General features: G+C 46.8%; 1 protein-coding gene across 2 annotated transcripts in view; it reads right to left on the reverse strand.

Moving 5' to 3' along the window:
• The window catches only part of FRS3 (fibroblast growth factor receptor substrate 3), a 65,431-nt gene extending 56,887 nt beyond the window's left edge, over positions 1 to 8,544 (reverse strand). Inside the window, exon 1 of one of the 2 annotated variants that reach the window (XM_077295289.1) lies at positions 8,358 to 8,544. The gene's annotated coding sequence lies outside the window, so the exon portion shown is untranslated. Of the gene's footprint in view, positions 1 to 8,053; positions 8,260 to 8,357 lie in introns of those variants that run through there. The other variant, XM_077295290.1, reaches the window with a different exon arrangement.
• Positions 8,545 to 8,823: the final 279 nt, after the last annotated feature.

Genomic DNA, 8,823 nt, shown 5'->3' on the forward strand with positions numbered 1-8,823 from the left:
AGACAAAAAACCTTTTTATCCAACGATGACCTGCCAGGTCTTGATCAAAGACAGAACTCAAGGCTGATACTTGAACTTTTAATGTACTCGGTTTTAACCCCAATTCCAGCCCTTTGTGTAAAAAGTCTAATATTTGTGAGATATTAGGGTGGAAGGGGTCAGGATTACAAGGGTGACACCACGAGGAGAACCTTTTCCAAACTTTGCTATATATAGCGTTAGTGACAGGTTTCCTGGATTTTTGTAAAGTGGAGATCACCGATTCTGAGAGCCCTTTAGCTCTTAGCACCTGGGCTTCAATAGCCAGGCTGCCAGTTTTAATTTTTGGGGGTTCGGATGATGAAAGGGACCCTGCAGGAGAAGATCGTCTGACGTTTGTAGAACGACTGGACCATCCACTTGTAATTCCCTGATGAGGTGGTACCAGCTCTTCTTCGGCCATGCTGGAGCTACCAGGATAGTCTGGACCTGATCTTCTCGGATCTTCCGAAGGGTCTTTGCAAGCAACGGTATTGGAGGAAATACGTACGCTAACGGGAACCTTCATGTATGGGCAAAAGCGTCTACTCCCTGACATTTGTCTCTGGGGTTTAGAGAGAAATAAGTCTCGACCTGTGAATTCTGACTTGAAACTAACAGATCTATGTCGGGAAGGCCCCATCTGTTCGTCAACATCCTGAAAACGTCTGTCTTCAGGCTCCATTCTCCTGGTTGTAAGTCGTGACGACTTAGGAGATCTGCTTGAACATTCACCGACCCTTTGAGGTGTATTGCTGATAATGAGAGATGTTTTTCTGCCCAGCAAAAAATTCTGCTTGACACGACCCTCAGGTAATTGAATTTTGGACTCCCTTAGTGTTTGAGATGCGCTACAGTCGTTATATTGTCCGAGTACACTCTGACATGTTGACCTACAATTAGACTGTTGGCGGCTAGAAGGGCCCTCTCCACTGCCATCAATTCTCTGAGGCTGGAGGAACTGGAGCTTTCTTTGTGATTCCAGTGACCCTGGAATGGGACTTGCGAGACAACGGCACCCCAGCCCCTTCGACTGGCATCTGTTGTTACTGTCACCAGTGGAGTTTGTACCCAGTCCACGCCTTTGAGAAGGTTTGTTTGGATCACCCACCAGGCTAAGGAGGCTTTTACCTTCCCTGGAGTGTATACGCTTCTGTTTAGGAAGTTTGGATTTCCATTCCAGTTTTCCAGAATGTGTGCCTGCAGAACTCTGGAATGCGCCCGAGCCCACTGGACTGATTCTATGCAGGCCGTCATCGACCCTAGAAGAGACATCGCTGTCCGCAGAGTAGGGGACCTTTGTTTTTTGAAATCTAGTACTTTGGATACCAATTTCTTCCGGTGATCTTCTGGTAAGAAAGACTTTTGGTTCCCTGCGTCCAACAGGACCCCAAAAAATTTTATCATCTTTGGAGGCAAAAGATGAGATTTCTTTAGATTGGGTATCCAACGCAAGAGTTGTAGGATGTTTAGAGTTCTGGCAACTCTCTGAGAATTTCGGCGGCAGGACCAATGATTAGAAGGTCGTCCAAGTAGGGTACTATGGCGACACTTTGGCTTCCGATGTGAGATAAAGCTTCCGCCATGACTCTGGAGAAAACCCTGGGAGCCGAGGAGATCCCGAAGGGAAGAACATTGTATTGAAAATGTAGAATATTGTGATTCAACTGAACCGCAAATCTCAGATACTTCCTGTGAGAAGGATGTATCGGGATATGAAAATAGGCATCCTTGAGATCTATTGTTGCCATATGTGAATGCGGAGCTATTAGAGGGATGGCTGATTTTACTGACTCCATTTTGAATTTGCGTTAAGTGATGTATTGATTGAGAGCTTTTAGGTTTATTATGATCCGGGCTTGTCCGGAGGGCTTCTTTACCATGAATATACGGGAATAATGCCCCCTTCCCTGCTCGTTTACTGGGACCATAGAAATTGCTCTTGAAGCCATCAGGTCTTGTAATCCTGACATCATCAATTTTTGAGTCTCCCGAGATGATGGGGAGGTGACTCTTAAGATCCTGGGAGGGGGGCTTCGAACTCTATAAAAAGACCCTGCTGGATAACACTTAAAACCCAGGGGCTGTTGCAGATATTTCGCCAACTGTGAATGAAGTTCGAGAGCCTCCCCCCTACTGGATCGGAGTCATTGTTTCTCTTGTTGTGACTGCTGGGGGATAAGGATATTTTTGGGTTTCCCCTTAGCATAGCTCCATCTACCGGTTTTCCCTTTGCCCTTAGCCTGGGAGGGCTGAGACTGGGAGGGCCGAAAAAGACGTTTTCTGGGGGTCTCTGCTCAGGAAGAGTCTTTTTCCTGTCCGTGGCTTTTTCCAGGATATCATCTAATGAAGGCCCGAAAACATAGTTTCCTTTAAAGGGAATGGAGCATAATTTTATTTTTGAAGTCACATCTGCACTCCACATCTTGAGCCAGAGCGCTCTTCTGGCTGAATTTGTCTGGACTAAGGATCTGGCGGCTACACGGATAGATTCCATGGAGGTGTCTGCAAGAAAACCCGTTGCTCTATGTAAAATAGGCAAGGAGTCCAATAAATCATCTCAAGGAGTTCCCTGAGAGATGTGGTTTTCTAATTCTTCCATCCAGCGGAAGAGAGACCTGGCCACACAGGTAGATGCAATATTAAACCTGAGAGCCGAAGTGGAGGTTTCCCAGGATTTCTTAAGTAGGCTTTCAATCTTCCTATCTAGAGGATCTTTTAACTGGGAGGAGTCTTCGAACGGCAGGGCAGTCTTTTTAGCCACCTTAGCCACCTGAACATCAATTTTTGGGATGTTCCATTTAATTGAATCCTCATCCAGAGGAAACCTGTGCTTAAAGTCTGACGGGGTGGTTAGCCGTTTCTCTGGAAGTTCCCACTCATTATTGATCATATCGATAATACTCTTATGTACGGGAAAGCCAGTCTGTTTATCAGTGTGAATGCCAAATAACTCGTCCTGTATAGTTTGAGGAACGGGTTCCTCTTTAAGCCCCATAGTATTTCTCACCGCAGACACCAACTCCTCAATATGTTCAGAAGAGAAAAGGTACTTTAAGATTTTAGGAGTTTTCTGAGGTAGGACGTCTTCCCATTTAACTGAGGATGACGTATATGAGCCGTCAGAATCTGAGTCAGAGTATTCCTGGATTTTTCTTTTCTTGGGAAGCGATGGACCAGGTGAGGGTGGTGGTGGCGGCGGCGGGGGAGGGGCAAATGTGGCCATAGAGGTCTGAACCTCCTGCCTAACCAAGGAACGTATCTCTTCAATTAGTGAAGGATGTTCAGCCAGGATTATTTTGTCCGTACAGGGTTGGCACAATGTTTTCTCCCATTTTAACGGTAATTTTTCATTACATGTAGCGCATTTGCGCTTAGAGGTGGATTTAGGCTTGTCTCCCTGAAATGAGAGAGGGAGCAGTATAAGAATGTACACTAAAAATCACCCTTAAATGGGACCCAACCCTGCCACACTTACTGGGGCCTGGGGAGCGCTGGGCTCTGCAGCTGCAGGGCAAGACGTATCCATCTGAGCAGGCTTACCTGAGAGACGTCTTCTGCAACTTTATATAGAAAATAAAAGCTGCCACAGCGCCTGGCAATTAGCCATCCCCTCCCCCTCCGCAGTCCCGGGCAGGCGTGTGAGGATGCAGCATGCCTCACACGCCGTTCAGAGGTCCGGAATCCCGGAAGTACAGCGCTCCTGTACAGGAGAGCCCGACCCGGAAGTGAAGTGCCGAAGCACCACGTGACTTCCGGGTCGCCGAACAGCCTGCACAGGAGGGGGAGACGCCGGAGAGCTCAGGGAGGCCTCCGGGAGGGAATCGCTGGTCCGCTTTACCCCCGCAAGGGGACGCAGGAGGACCAGGACAGCGGTCCCAGAATCCAAGGAGACGGGAGCAGAAAGCGGAGGAGGAAGCCCAGGGCCCGACCACCACTGCCCGGCAAAAGTTTACAGGTACCACTGCCAGAGCCGGCCGCGCAGCGTACCAGGAACCTCTCCATGCTCCATGGAGAACAGGAAAGACACTGGTTAATGGGAGGTGGGAGGGGCTTTTTAACCTCTTGTGCTTCCTGTCCCCCATTAGGGTATGGAGACAACCTCCTGAGGCTGTCGTGGAAGGCAACTAGAGAAAATATATATATTTAATGTATACACACACTTGTAATCAGAAGTTTACAGACACATATGCATGTTTTCACAGTATCTGACATGAAAGAGAGAGACAGAGAGAATGTTTTAAGGCATTTTTATTACTTACTGCAAAGTCAAACGTTTACATACATTTCATTAGTATTTGGCAGCATTTCCCTTAAACTGAAGGTCTTGGGTCAAACGTTTGGGATATCCTTCCACAGGATTCTCAATAGTTGGTCGGAATTTGGGCCCATTGTAACTGATCCAGGTTTGTAGGTCGCCTTGCTCGCACCTGCTTTTTCAGCTTTGCCCGTAAATTTTCAATATCATTGAGATCAGGGCTTTGTGATGGTCATTCCAAAACATTGACTTTGTTATCCTTAAGCCACTTTGTTACCAGTTTGGCAGTATGCTTCGGGGCATTGTCTATTTGAAAGACCCATTTCCACCCAAGCTTTAACTTCCTGACTGATGTCTTGAGATGTTGCTTCACTATTGCCACATAATCTTTGTTTCTCATGATGCTATCTATTGTGTTATTTTCAAATACAATTTCTGGTTTTAATTTTGTAGCATTGACTCAGTGTTCTCCTTTTGTAGATCTTCACAAGGTCTTTTGCTTTTGTCCTTGGGTTGATATGCACATGTCGGAACAAACCATGTTCATCTCTGGGACACAGAACCCGTCTCCTTCCTGAGCAGTATGACGGCTGAAAAATTCCCATCTTGTTTGTACTTGCATATAATTGTTTGTACAGATGAACGAGGCACCTTCAGGTATTTTGAAATTGTACCCAAGGATGAGCAAGACTTGTGCAAGGCCACAATTCTCTTCCTGATATCTTGGCTGATTTTTTGAGACTTCCCCATGATGCTACACAAAGAAGCAGTGTGTTTCAGGTGTGCATTAAAATACATCTACAGGTGTATAGGCATATATATGTTAAAGGCATAGTAATATTAGTGTATGTACACTTTTGACTTTGCAGTAAGTATTAAAAATGCCTTAAAACATTTTCTCTCTCTCATATTCTGGCATTTGGCAAAGATTAATAATTATGGTAATCCTAATTGACCTAACATGGGAAAGGTTTATTCTGATTTCATGTCAGATATTGAGAAAAACATGCATATGTGTGTTGCTATATAGAGTATATAAACATCTGGTTTCAACTGTGCATACATAAAAGTATAGGTGCAGCACAAGTATAAGCTGAAAGAGACAGAGGGCACAAAGCCTCCCAGGCAAAACCAAATCTCAATGTATATCCAAAAAGATAAAGGCAGAACTCTGTAGTGGAGACAGTTCACTCCAAATTTGGAACGAAACGTCGCCACTATGACCACAAGTCAAACAATCATATCTTCTTGGACCTTGGAGTGCGCTGCCTTTATCTTTTCGGATATAAACAATATACATATTTATTAGTGGCATGTAAAAGTTTAGGCACCCCTGGTCAACATTAGTTATTGTTAACAGTTAAGCAAGTTGAAGATGAAATCATCTATAAAAGGTCTAAAGTTAATAAATTTAATTAGCATTTTAGGCCAAAAAAAAAAAAAAAACACACAATATATACACAAGTCATTTTTTACATTTTAAAAATTACAGAAAGAAAAATGGACCAATGCAAAAGTTTGGGCACCCTTGGAGCTATGTGTGCTCAGATAACTTTGTAGAGGGAAAAAACACCAGCCCACCTTTTTCGAGGAATTGGTTCAGAAGTCTGATCAGCGCCACTGATCAGCGCCCAATATATGCAGAAGAAGGAAAAATCCAGCTTCCGATCCAGGGTTTATATAAAACAAACTCCTCTCTTGCAAAAAAAAAATAAAAATATTTGACAAGACGACGAACAATTGCACATCAACAGTGAGCAAGAGTGAGAGAGGACTTGGGGGTCTCAATACCAGACACGTTTCGAGAAATTTGCTTAATATATACCTGGATCGGAAATTGGATCTTTCCTTCTTCTCGCTCAGATAACTCTGACCAAGGTTTCAGACCTTAATTAGCCTGTTTGGGTTATGGCTTATTCATTATCATCGTTAAGAAAAATCAGGTGATGCTAATTTTCCAGCTTGACAGAAAAAAAAAAAAACACAACAGGTTCCACTAACCTTGTGCCCAAAAACTTCAGTCATTGGTTCTAAGGCTACGTTCACATTTGCGTTGTGCGGCGCAGCGTCGGCGACGCAACGCACAACGCATGCACAACGCAGCGTTTTGTGACGCATGCGTTCAATTTTTGTATGATTCTTGGCGCAGAAAAAACTGCATCATGCAGCGTCCTCTGCGCCCTGACAATTGCGCCAAAATGACGCATGCATCACAAAACACAAGACAACGCATGTCCATGCGCCCCCCATGTTAAATATAGGGGCGCATGACGCATGCGTCGCCGCAGCTGCGCCCGACGCTGCGCCGCACAACGCTAATGTGAACGTAGCCTTAGAAGCTGCCCAAAACTCTGAAAGTTAAAATAGTGGAGGCCCCCCAAGCAGGAGAAGGCTAGAAGAAGCTGTAGATAAGCCCCTGATACAGGTGGGCTTAGCTCATCTTCCATTTTGGGGGTGACAGGTTCCCTTTAAGGCCGGTTTCACACGTCAGTGGCTCCGGTACGTGAGGTGACAGTTTCCTCACGTACCGGAGCCACTGACACACATAGACACATTGAAATCAATGCATCTGTGCAGATGTCATTGATTTTTTGCGGACCATGTCTCCGTGTGCCAAACACAGAGACATGTCAGTGTTCGTGGGAGCGCACGTATTACACGGACCCATTAAAGTCAATGGGTCCGTGTAAAACACGTACCGCACACGGACGTTGTCCGTGTGCCGTGCAGGAGACAGCGCTACAGTAAGCGCTGTCCCCCCCACGTGGTGCTGAAGCCGCCATTCATATCTTCTCTGCAGCAGTGTTTGCTGTAGAGAAGATATGAATAATCCTTTTTTTTTTTTGTTTCTCGTGTTTAACATAAAGATCCATCTCCCCACCCACCTCCCACCCCCTGTGCGCCCGCCCGCTGTTATTAAAATACTCACCCGCCTCCCTCGCTGGCGCTGCTTCCTGTCCTGGCCGCAGCTTCTCCTGTATGAGCGGTCACGTGGGGCCGTCCATTACAGAAATGACCATGCGGCTCCACCCCTATGGGAGGTGGAGCCGCATATTCATGACTGTAATCGGTGGCCCCACGTGACCGCTCATACAGTAGAAGGTGCGGCCAGGACAGGAAGCATGCGTCCTTTTTGGCCGAAAGTTGGACGCAAAAAAAATGCAACTTGTTGTGTTCTCTGCGCCCAACGCTTGCGGCCATGCGTCGCAAAACGCAGCACAACGCATGTCCATGCGCCCCCATGTTAAATATAGGGCCGCATGACGCTGCGGCGCCGAACGCTAATGTGAACGTAGACTAAGACACTTTTTTTTTTTTTTTTATTCCCCCCCCCCCCTTCCTTTGAACTAAATTCTTCAAAACAGCACCCCCTTCCTCCTACATCCTGCGCAAAATCAATTTTTTGTCTCTGACAAGTTTCCCCCAATGGCACAGAGTAACTGGTATACAGAAAATCAAGGGAAAGGAAGCTAAGCTCTTTAGAGACTTATTATTTATTTATTTTTTTTTAACTAAGTTGCACTTGATAACTCAGGTGGAAACATCTGGGAAAGCTGCGCTGATGTAAACATCACAAAACAAAAGACAACATCAAAGATGGCACAAACGGATGATGAATCCGTCACAAATCAAGAAGTCATTGAGAGTCAGTCACAGGGAAACACTGGGGTTACAGGAATGAATGGGGCCCAGAAAGTGGTGGAACCCATACACGGCCAGGCTGCAGTAGGACCCCACACTGACTGTAAGAAGACAGAAGAAAACACCAGCCCTCACGTATTCCAATGTCGGCCCGCATCCGCCCAGCGCTGTGACGGCTCGCCGCCTATGCACAGGGCATTCGGTCCAGCCGCGGAGGCAGGATGCTTAGGCCTCTCTGTTTACCTGTCAGCGCTAGGACACTGCAGGCCATGGCCGCGGCTCTCAGCCTCGGAGCGGGCGGCAGCACACGGCCGGGGAATCAGCTGCACAGTTACAGCACACGGATGGATGTGCGCGAGGATGCGCTGAGTGACTGCTGCTTCCCATTCAAATCAATAGACTGCTATGCGCGTTCACGTAGACACGAAGCCGTACGTACATGTCTCCCTGCCGTCATCCCTCGCAGCCTGTCCACTGTGGCTCCATGTCCCGCGGGGTCGGCCTCACGCACAGCTCTCGTGGAGCCGCTCCGTCCGCTCTTCCCATTCACATCACAACCCTGGAGACTGCACGGCCCTCAACACGAAAGCCCGGGGTAGACGAGAAAGCCTAGTGGACGAAGGACCTTTGATGATGTCATGGACATGTGACTAGTCACGTGCTGAGGAGGAGCTAGACGCTGTGACCGGCGGCTTCATATGGCTTTTTCTTTCACGGTTATAAATGGCATGAGGAGAAGAGAAGTGACCCCAAAACTTGTCTGTGCCACTGCTGCGCCCATCTAGCTGTACACTGTACTGCGCCGAACTATCCATATATTGTGCTGTGCCCAACTATCCATATATTGTGCTGCGCCCAACTATCCGTATATTGTGCTGTGCCCAACTATCCGTACACTGTACTGC

Source organism: Ranitomeya variabilis, chromosome 3, assembly GCF_051348905.1.
Source record: "Ranitomeya variabilis isolate aRanVar5 chromosome 3, aRanVar5.hap1, whole genome shotgun sequence".
NCBI lineage: Eukaryota > Metazoa > Chordata > Amphibia > Anura > Dendrobatidae > Ranitomeya > Ranitomeya variabilis.